Genomic DNA, 10,786 nt, shown 5'->3' on the forward strand with positions numbered 1-10,786 from the left:
TCTTGGCTAATTTCCAACTAGTCAAATCAGTTACTTTTTACTAAACGTCAAAACACGAAATTACTATGGAATTTGTATGAAAAGCACACTGTGACGTCATAGAAACACGTGATAAAATGTCGGACTTGTTATTACGTTTTTCTGATTAAAATTCATATCCTTTTGAGACCCTCGGTATCACCTATGGATACTTGGCAATAAAAAAAAAATATTTCTGCGTTATCTTGCGGATGACTTGAATATTATCTATATATTTATAAACTAGACAGTACGGCGCGTAATTTACCGGTGGCTATGCCTCAAATGGATAGATTTTATTACTGTTTATTTGAATATAAATATTTTTGCATGCACCGACATATTTTTATTGTGTTTTTTGGGGTCTTTTATCACTGTAAATTAATAAAAGTCTTCTGTTTAATTCGTTGATTTAGGTTTTTTTTTTATCGTATCACCAGTGTTGCTTTGGGCACCGGACGCTGGTTAACTATCGTTTTTTCTGGTTTGAGGAACTATCAAACTTTGGACCAACTTGTGAACCCTGACGATTCCGATAGCGAGAATAACTACAAAAATGAACTGGGACACCAGGGTTGATGAGGTTGGTAATTCACATCACAACCCACACGATAGAAGAGACGAAGAACCTCTAAAACCAAACTCTAGGCGCTCTACCAACTGAACATAGCTTCTAACACTTTCCCCCTAAATGAAGTCACGCCTCACGTTTTTTATTCGTACGCGGGTAGATTGCTATTGTGATTAAATAGTTCATTTGGAAGCTAAACACGTACATATTTATTAAACGAAGTATGCTCATTAAAATGGCAAACATTACTAAAGCGTTTTTTGTTAACTTGTACAAAATTGTTGACGATTAATTACGAAGTAAAAAACAATAAGTATACTGAATGACTTTACCCACATAATTAGTGACTTCAAGAACACATGATTTTGAACAGACACGAAAACAACACGAATTTGTTTTCGAATTCATGTTTGTATCATAAATCACTTGCTCAGCGGTGAAGGAAAACATCGTGAGGTAACCAACATTCCCGAGAAATGCATTTTCGGAGGTATGTGACCTAACCTGTATTCGGCTGGTTTTCCCTTCGCGGGTTGGAAGGTCGGACAGGCAGTCGTTTCTGTAAAAAGCCGGACCTGTCAAATCATCAGATTACGTAAACGTACCCTGTGAAAAACGGGATAATGCTAGGGAGATGCTGATGATGACTAAACCGCTAAGGATTCCCGGCCGAAAAATATTTAAGACATTCCAGAGGGTGCTCGAATGAACAACAATCGGACAAATCTCGACTCAAGCATGTTGTGTGAGGGCATTTTATTTAGGTGCTTGTTCTAGTGTAAAGGCAAAGAAACCCGTTATTTCGTCCACGTGAAAAACGTGATAATACTAGGGGGATGAAGAACACATAAAGCAAGAGATTAAAACGAAATTGAAATCAGTGAAGACTCGTAGAAGCCTCATCATCCGCACGCCCTAATCCCACTCTACTTGGGGTCGGCACAACATGTATTCCTAAGCTTATAATAAGCCTATATTTTAAAATTCGTGTTGCTTATAAACTGTAAAGGAATGGACGGTAAGGTCAGGTTAGACATCGCCTATTTGACTGAACAAATGGGAAGTTTTGATGGATCCCACGGTTAGCTGGGGCAGGCTAAATAGGCGCGTAATTCACCACGATGCAATTTGCGAGAGGGTGGGTTATGAAGTCGGACAGAAATGACATGAAGAGAGACAATACCTAGTATCGCTTCTCCTATGTTTGTCACAATGATTGAATATAATTTTATTAAAACTAACAATCAATTAATTAAATTTTTATTCACGTAATTTTCAATCTGTAAAATTTTTAATTCGCATAATTTTTAATTTACATAAAATCCAGTTTCAAAATTCACCGCCCCCTCACGTCCCTTCGGGGCTCAATGGTCACAAGCAACCTAACCCACGGGCTAGATTACGTTAGGTTAACCTACCTATATAAATATATTATATATATGTATTCTATATATTATATGTATACACCGGACTGAAGATTAAAGTCTTATCAAGAATGTTATGAAACTCTAAAGAAAGAAAATTTCTCCAGTTTACAAAATTCCAACCAAAACAAAAGGATACTTACATCTCCGCTACGCTCTGCACGGCCACGGTATATGCGCACGCGCTTGTCACCTGCGGCGCTAAAAAAGAAAGCAGAACATACATTTGTATAAACTATCATAGTTTCTGCAATCGCGTTTTAGAGTGCGTTGACCTAATTTTATTCTTGTGTCTTGAAGATTGTTACAAGGCAGCGAGCTTCGGAAGGCACGTTAAGCCTTTGGTCCCAGTTACTACTTACTGATGTAGGTACGGTCACGAGCATTAATATGTATACACTTTGGTACTATGTCACATTAACTTTTTTGACAAATTGAACTGTAAGTCTCACTAAATGTCAAATATGTTAGTGCGACAGAGTCCTAAAGTGCGTACATTATATTGCTCATGACTGTAAGTAAGTAGTCGTTACATGAGCCAAGTCAGGGGCCTTTGTGCTACTCAATAATAACCCTGACACCAGTGTTGCTGAGGTTGAGAATGCACCTCACGACACACATGATACGAGTAGAAAAAGATTCCAATGCGCAAGTCTAGTCTTGCCAAACTAAACTGAAACAAATTGCTGATTAGCAATAAGGCAGCCGATTGTATTTCTGCTATCATTTTATACACACATACATACATAAACTCACGCCTATTTCCCACCGGGGTAAGCAGAGACCCATAATCATTTTATAATTATCTTTTATATTGTGTTTATGTGCAAAAAATGTTATGAACTAAACCAAGGAGGAGTCACAAAGAGATCCGAACGTTATAACCACTAAACCACATAACATACGCTCACGACTAAGTATATTCCCATATATACCACCACCATCACCAGCCCATTAACGTCCCCACTGCAGGGGCACGGGCCTTCCCTATGGATGGATAGGGAGCTCGGGCCTTAAACCACCACGCGGGCCCAGTGTGGATTGGTGGTTATTAACGACTGCTAATGCAACCGGGACCAACGGCTTAACGTGCCTTCCGAAGCACGGAGGAGCTCGAGATGAAAACTTTTTTTTTTGTGGTCACCCATCCTATGACCGGCCTTTGCGAATGTTGCTTAACTTCAACAATCGCAGACCGAGCGCGTTTACCGCTGCGCCACCGAGCTCCTCCATATATACATGTATATTGTATTTGTTTTTTTTTTATATGGGAATATAACGCGCAAAACGATTTATGAACAAAAATATACGGTCGAATTAAGAACCTCCTCCTTTTTCGAAGTCGGTAAAAATAAATATACACCATAACTTTTTTTTGATGCTATGTCATAACTTTGGGCGGTAATTACTATGGAATTTGTATGAAAAAGAAACCTGTGACGTCATAGAAAAATGTGACAAAATGTCGCTCTTATTTTCTTATTCATCATCATCTCCCTAGCATTACACCGTCATTTACAGGATCTGCTTACCCAACCTGAAGAAAACTGCCTGTCTTTCCTTCCAACTCGCGAAACAAAAACTCGAAAACAAATTCGACAATCCTTGGTTTAGGCCTGTGCTGGATTCGAACCTGCGACCTCAAAGTGAGAGGCAAGTGTTCTACCGATTTGGATACCACGGATCTCTATTCTATAAGCCTCTCGGTTCTATTTTAACTACTCGTAAAATATATATTCATATTGCAGAGGTTCAGTTTGTAAGTCGGAAGTAATCTCCAAACTACTTATCCGATTTGAAAAATTAATTCCTCAATGTTTAGAATGAATTTGCAGGGTGGATTATGATTATGACTGCTTCAGTATACTTAAGTATCCTGTTAAATCGTGAGATATACTGCAAACAATAATCAATAATATATTTTGATTCATTTATAAATAACTATTTTCACTAAGCAAATTCGCAAATTATAAATATAATAATATTACGGAAAGAAAATTAACAAAAAAAAATCGGAAAATAGGAAAATTTCAGAAAACTTAACGGAAGTCTACAAAGGAAGTCGCGGGCGGAAAGTTAGTGATCAATAACTATACAATTGTTGTATTTTCTACCAGTGATACTATCTGTAACACTATTGTAATGGATGATTTAAATGAATGTCTTGATGGTTATAATATGAAAGTAAATAAAATAATTGATTTGAGGTCATCTACAGTTGTAAGGTAGAATAGATGACAGCTTGATTTGCTTGATGGAATTCTCAGTGAAACTTATGTCATTATTATACTATGTAGAAATGATATTGTACGGGTACCTAAGTATGGTCATTTTCCAACAAGATTACTTGTGGTCTATGAGAGCAATGAATGAAAAGGCAACTCGTAATCTTATCTTCTCTCGTATTTGTCAGATCAATAATAAACCCTAGTGTCAGGGTTACTATTGAGCCGCCAAAGACGCCTGACATGGCTCAAGTAACGACTACGTACTTAACGTGCTCTCTTACGCCTGTAATAATATTTTTTTCGGACAATCAGGTGATTACAGCAATGTCCTGACCAAACCAGAGAAAAACCAAACTGGCGAACATACATACATCAACTTACGCCTATTTCCCACTGGGGTAAGCAGAAAGTATGGAATCCCATTTGATTCCGTCCTGACACACTTCTCTTGCTTCCTCCATATTCATCAATTACACACGCATGCCGATTCAGTAGATCATACTGAATTTCTAAGGACATCTCCAATTTTGTCAATGTACGTCCTTGTAGGTCTTCCTGTGCCAGCTCTACCACCAACCTTCGCTTTATATACCGTTTTCGTAATCCTATTATCCATCATCTGCTCTACATGTTCAAACCAACTTAACATACCTAACTAACAAACAAACCAAACCAAACAAACCAACTTAACAAAACTGGTGAAATAATTTTCAAAATCGGTTCAGTAGTTCCAGAGATGTGTTGCTACATATAAACTCACAAAACAAACTATATCTCTTTACAATACAAGCGAAGATTAAGAAATTAAAGAGTCAATTCAGACATTAATGAAGTTTGTGATTTAATAATTAGTAGTTTCATGTTGGAAAGCGGCACTTCAAAGAAGATGTATGTAATTATGTAAAACGAGCACAATTATTCTGTCGCTTTAGCGATAAAACTCAGTGTACTGTGTCGCGATTGAGATTTTAGCGCGAAACAATATTGTAGTCATTGTCAACCAATAAAATTATTGCGGCAATAAAGTAAAATATAGCACATGTAACTACAAGTGAAGTAATTTATTAGCTGGACTGGGAATAAGAAAAACATACAACGCGTTCTACTGCTTATCTACCCGAGAATATTGTTAAAGTCGACTACGAAATTGTGTCATTTCCAACACGATGGACCATTACACAGGTAACGGGCTGATCACCTGTCACTATACACTCCATCATTATCCTGTCCTAATCCCACTCTTAAATGGGTTTGGCGCAATATGTATTCCTCTTTCATTCACATCAAATCTGTCAGTCATCCTCTCCATATTCACAACTATCACACACAATCATTATCATCATCACTAATTTAAGAGGTCTTCGCTCTTGTCGGTATAGCATGCTCACCGACAAGAGCGAAGACACTCGAAGATATACATGAAGTCAAGGTATCTACAACAAAACCTACGCATCACATTAAAACCAGTCAATGGATCAAATCAATACAAATAAAGAATAAAAAAGACAAGTTGAAAGAGGACGATCGTTTTATTCTTCAAAAGAGTCAATCAATAACATCGGAGAAACACTAAAACCAAAAATTCTAAATCAAACCGTGCGAGTTTAAAAGAAAGGGGCTTGCAGGCACAAAAAAAAACGTAAACTTTGTTCAAAATGGCTGCTTCTAAAATTAATAATGATAACGATAAAATCTTAATCTCAATACATAACGAATGAATTTGACCAAGGCAAACAAAACAATTAAAGACGAAGCACCAACAACCCCAAAGCTACCTACGACAGAAGAACTCTCGCCTTCAACTTTTGGTGGATTACGAACAATCATGAATTTAACATCTTCACGTACTTTGCCATATGAAATACCAAACAAAATTAGAAACCATACGCGTGGGTTTATGTAATGCAAGTGTGATTGCAAGTTGCCTTCTGGTGCTTTATGGGTCTGCATGTGGACTACGTACAGGCATACGATGTATATAATACTATGTAGTACAAAGTTTGCCTGCCGGTTTGTAAAGACAATGTTATCTCAGTGCCTGGTGAAAAATATATTCCAAACACGCGAGTAGACGTGACTATTAAGTGTATTTAGAAAGGCGTTTGAATTATAACATTATTTGCGTGGCATAAAAATAATATTAAAACCATTGTTACTAATAAATGTTCTGTGTTTGGTTATTTATTTTATAATTACTCGTAAGTACCTAGTACCTATGTGTCTCATTTTATAAGTGTGTGTTTTTATGTAGTGGATTTGGGTAACAATTGTATACGTTATAATAATGTACGTTACTAACCCGTTGCACTATAATTGTTTTTTTTTTTTTGACCCACGAATGCTGATTACCTTTCAATTCAATCAAGTTTTTGATAAACACTACTGATAACTTTTGTTTCTTTTTTTCCAGACGGTCATCCTCGTCTACGAATATACAATGAATCTTGACTCAAATACAAATCAAAAATCTAGAAAACCGAACTGGCACGGGCTGTTTAACGACAGCGCGCCATTCGACGCGAAATACAACAAAGCCAAAATAAATATAGACCCCACAACACTGAAGCTTCTTCCACTTATATTAAAAGCTTTGAACCATAACAGGCACTTAGAAAGGCTCATAGACGAGTCCAGCACAAACCCCTCCTACGAAAAAAAAGTAACAGCGCAAAGTTCTTTCAAAAAGAACATCTTCTCAGCGATCGCGTTAGGGAAAAATTCAAACATTGAACAACGCAACGCAGAGCATAGAAAGCTTCCTGTTGTGACGCTCAAAAACACATTCAACAATTTGGATTACTTCAAAAAAATAAGGCAGAATAAAGAATATCAGCGGATATTGAATTATTTTGAAAAGATGATAAATCATGACTCTCCTGCACCTATCAGTCTAGAGATCAAAGATTATGATGAAGTTCCAAAGGATTCTTTCGACAGTACAAGCAGCACCAAAATTACTACAGTATCCCCAACGACACGAACGCCACTGCAAACCTCTACCACTTTAAATCAAACCAGAAGAATGGAAGTAAAAACGACTAAATCTACAAGAACAACCTCAACTCAATCACATATTCAAAGTGTTTTAAAATCTCACCCTGAAAGTAAAACATCAACTTTAAAACCTATAAAAGGTTTGAAAAAACCAAAAGAGATGTTGGCTAAAGAAACTCTTACAAAACATCCAATAAAACAGACAATTACCTGCAAATGTTCCAAAAAGTTTATTGAGCTTCTAAGTAAACTAGTTTTAAATATTAAAGAGTTGACACCGGAAATAGTGCTTTATAAACTTGCTTGTAACGGTGATGAGGATACTAGTACTACTACTCCTTCCAAAACCACAAAGCCTATAAGCACTGTACCAAGCATTGTACCAGACGCAGTAAATGAAAAGTCTTTATTTTCCGTAGAACCTTCTCTTCAAGGTAAAAAATCTATAGCACAGTATCTACCACAGAATTTCAAAAGTATACATGCAGGTATTCCTAATTCAATTGATAGCATATTACATCCAAAATATGAATTTGATACTGATGTTGAGTTAAATAAATATACAAGTATGAAATCTCACATTGACCCTACATTACAAAACGAAGTAATTGTTGAAACCAGTACCCAGCCGTTGAGAAAATCTACAAATTTTTGGCCTTTGGACAAAAAGGAAACAACATTGCCGATGACAACACAAACTTCGCATATAAAATCTATTTTGCCACTATTTGATGATGATTTTGATATTGAAGATTACTTTAGTGACAAAGATCAACCAAATTCGAAGGCAATAATCGAGCTTAAAGATCAAGAAAATTTTACCGAGAAGTCAAAGAATTCAAAAATTCTTCCACAATCAGAGGATGAACCTATTACATTTTTGAATTTGGCAAATCTAGTAAATGCATTTAAAGATATACATGAAATCAAGACATCTACAAGTACTACAGCAAGACCTACACAGCACATTAAAACCAGTCAATGGTTCAAATCAATACCAATAGAGAATAAAAAAGATAAAACTAAGTTGAAAGAGGACGATCGTTTTCTTTCCTCAAAAGAGTTAATCAATAACATTGGAGTAACGTTAAAACCAAATATTGAAAATAAAACATATAAACCGTGCGAGTTTAAAAGAAAGGGGCTTTTAGGCATAAAAGAAACTAAGAATATGTCTAAAATGGCTTCTTCTAAACTTAATAATGATTACGATAAAATCATAATGACAATACCAGGTATACGAATAAATTTGACTAAGGCAAACAAAACAATTAAAGACGAAGCACCAACAACCCAAAAGCTACCTACGTCAGAAGAACTCTCGCCTTCAACTTTTGGTGGATTACGAACAATCATGAATTTAACGTCTTCACGTACTTTGCCATATGAAGTACCAAATACTTATTTCGCAATACATGCTGAAAATTTAACTTCAATATACAATAAAACATTGAGGAAAAAACTGAATAATCCCATAAGAACAGCAATGGAAAATAAATCTCTGGAGTTAACTAACAAAACAATTCAAGAAACTACAACTAATTTCGCCCTAGACTACGACGAATTTAGATTTCTTAACGAAGATATTCAGGAAAAGGAGGCGCAAGAGTATGACTCGAAAGTTTCAAAATATGAGAAATATGATTACGCAGGACAAACAGCTGACAAAATGGGAGATACTTCCAGATTTCTAAAGTCCATGCTTCCAATTAGTCGACCCACTTATTTAGAGATTCAACGAAATGATTGGAAACACGATAATGATTATGAAAATATGGACAATATTTTTGACTCGCCTTAAATCGATCTGTAATTGCGTTTACGTTTAATTCATTTATTGAATGCACTGATAAATGCAATTTATTAATGTGTACTTGTTGTGTGGTTATGAAATAAATTATGATGTTAGCAATTTGTTCTTATTTTACCCTCCTAGTCACTATATAACTACAACTAGACAAATATACTGAACAATAATTTTATTTTACAGGTAATTCTACTAATCTACGAGTATGCGATTGCAGTAGAATCGAGCTTAGTACAAAAAATAAGAATGAGTAAATTGACAAATGAAACACAAGATAAGCCATTTGCGGAGCGTCTCGATCGAAGCTACTTCGGTTTTGACCAAGATTACTTCGAGCGCATGCCACTATTAGTGAATGCAATGCAAGAGAACAGCTACACGGATCCATCGATAGACACCACAACAGCGAAACAAAGAGCGAGATACTTAATAGCTAACATTACTAAGCCGACAACAGCTACTCACAGATACAAACCTAATTTAATTAGAAGAACGAGCCCAAGGCCATTCTATTTCGAGTATAAAAGTCCCACACCAACGCCTTTTAGTAAAACCTACGGTTCGAGAAGTTGGGTTGATAGTTACCGAAACGCTCAAAGGCTAAAAAATCTTCAGCAAGTAATACAATACCTAGAAAAAACTATTAATGCTAAATTTGGAGATATGTATGCCCTACCAACGAGTACCATCGCATTTTCTGGAGTTTACCTAGAGCCTGACGTAAAACAGGATAATGCTAAAACAACTACACCCACTACAGACCTGATATCTTCGTCTTCAAGAAAATTTGAGACGCACAAATCTAATCACCAACCAGATCCGTTATACAATTATAAACCAGATAGCCCGGGAGACGTAAACCTTTTAGCTGACGGTTTTTTCAGATTTTCACCCATACCAACACCGAGTGTATTAAGAGATACAGCTACTTCCAATATTCCCATGTTTAGATCTATTACGCATCGGAAACGAATCTGTAGTGGAATAAAATGCACTGAAAGCAAATTCATAAATTCACAAGAATCTAGTGAAGTCAAAAATGTTGAGTCTACATCTCACGATAAACCTAAATCTTTTAGTGTTATGCTAAATTTATACCCTCTCAAACCTACCAACGCTGATTACAAAAGTATAGAGTCGACCGAAAGTACACAACCTACAATTAATAAAATCTATATTACAACCAGGCGACCAACTATACAATTTAGAAGAAGATCTACAACACCTATCAGACGAAAAACTGTAATATTTAAAAGACCTTTATACCGACCGACGAGAAAACAATATAAAACACTCGATATTGATCCTGAAGAAAAACGAGATATTGAACCGAAAATGATTGTTCATGTAAATGTTTTCCCTCCAACCGAAGTAAAAGATCAAGTGACAACAGAACAAAGTAGTTCTACTACACAAACAAGTCCACTTATATATTCGACTGGAATTCCAATGTTGACATCAACGCAAGTTGAAGACTATCATGTTGGAAGTTCAGGGGTCATTCCTGTTGAAAATAGACTCACTCCAGCACCTCCCCCTCCCATACCAGCAATAATACCAACTCTTCCTTCAGTTACAACTATGATCCCATTTTTTGATACAATAGCAACAAGTACGGAAGCTATATTTAAAGCTACGAATCCACCTGAAATACTTAAGTTTAGTCATGAAGATGCAAAGATACCAGATCAATACAAAAGGTTAATGGGAATGGAAGATACAAATGATACGCAACCTGAAATAA

The sequence above is a fragment of the Pectinophora gossypiella genome, chromosome 5 (assembly GCF_024362695.1).
Source record: "Pectinophora gossypiella chromosome 5, ilPecGoss1.1, whole genome shotgun sequence".
In the NCBI taxonomy this organism is placed as follows: Eukaryota; Metazoa; Arthropoda; class Insecta; order Lepidoptera; family Gelechiidae; genus Pectinophora; species Pectinophora gossypiella.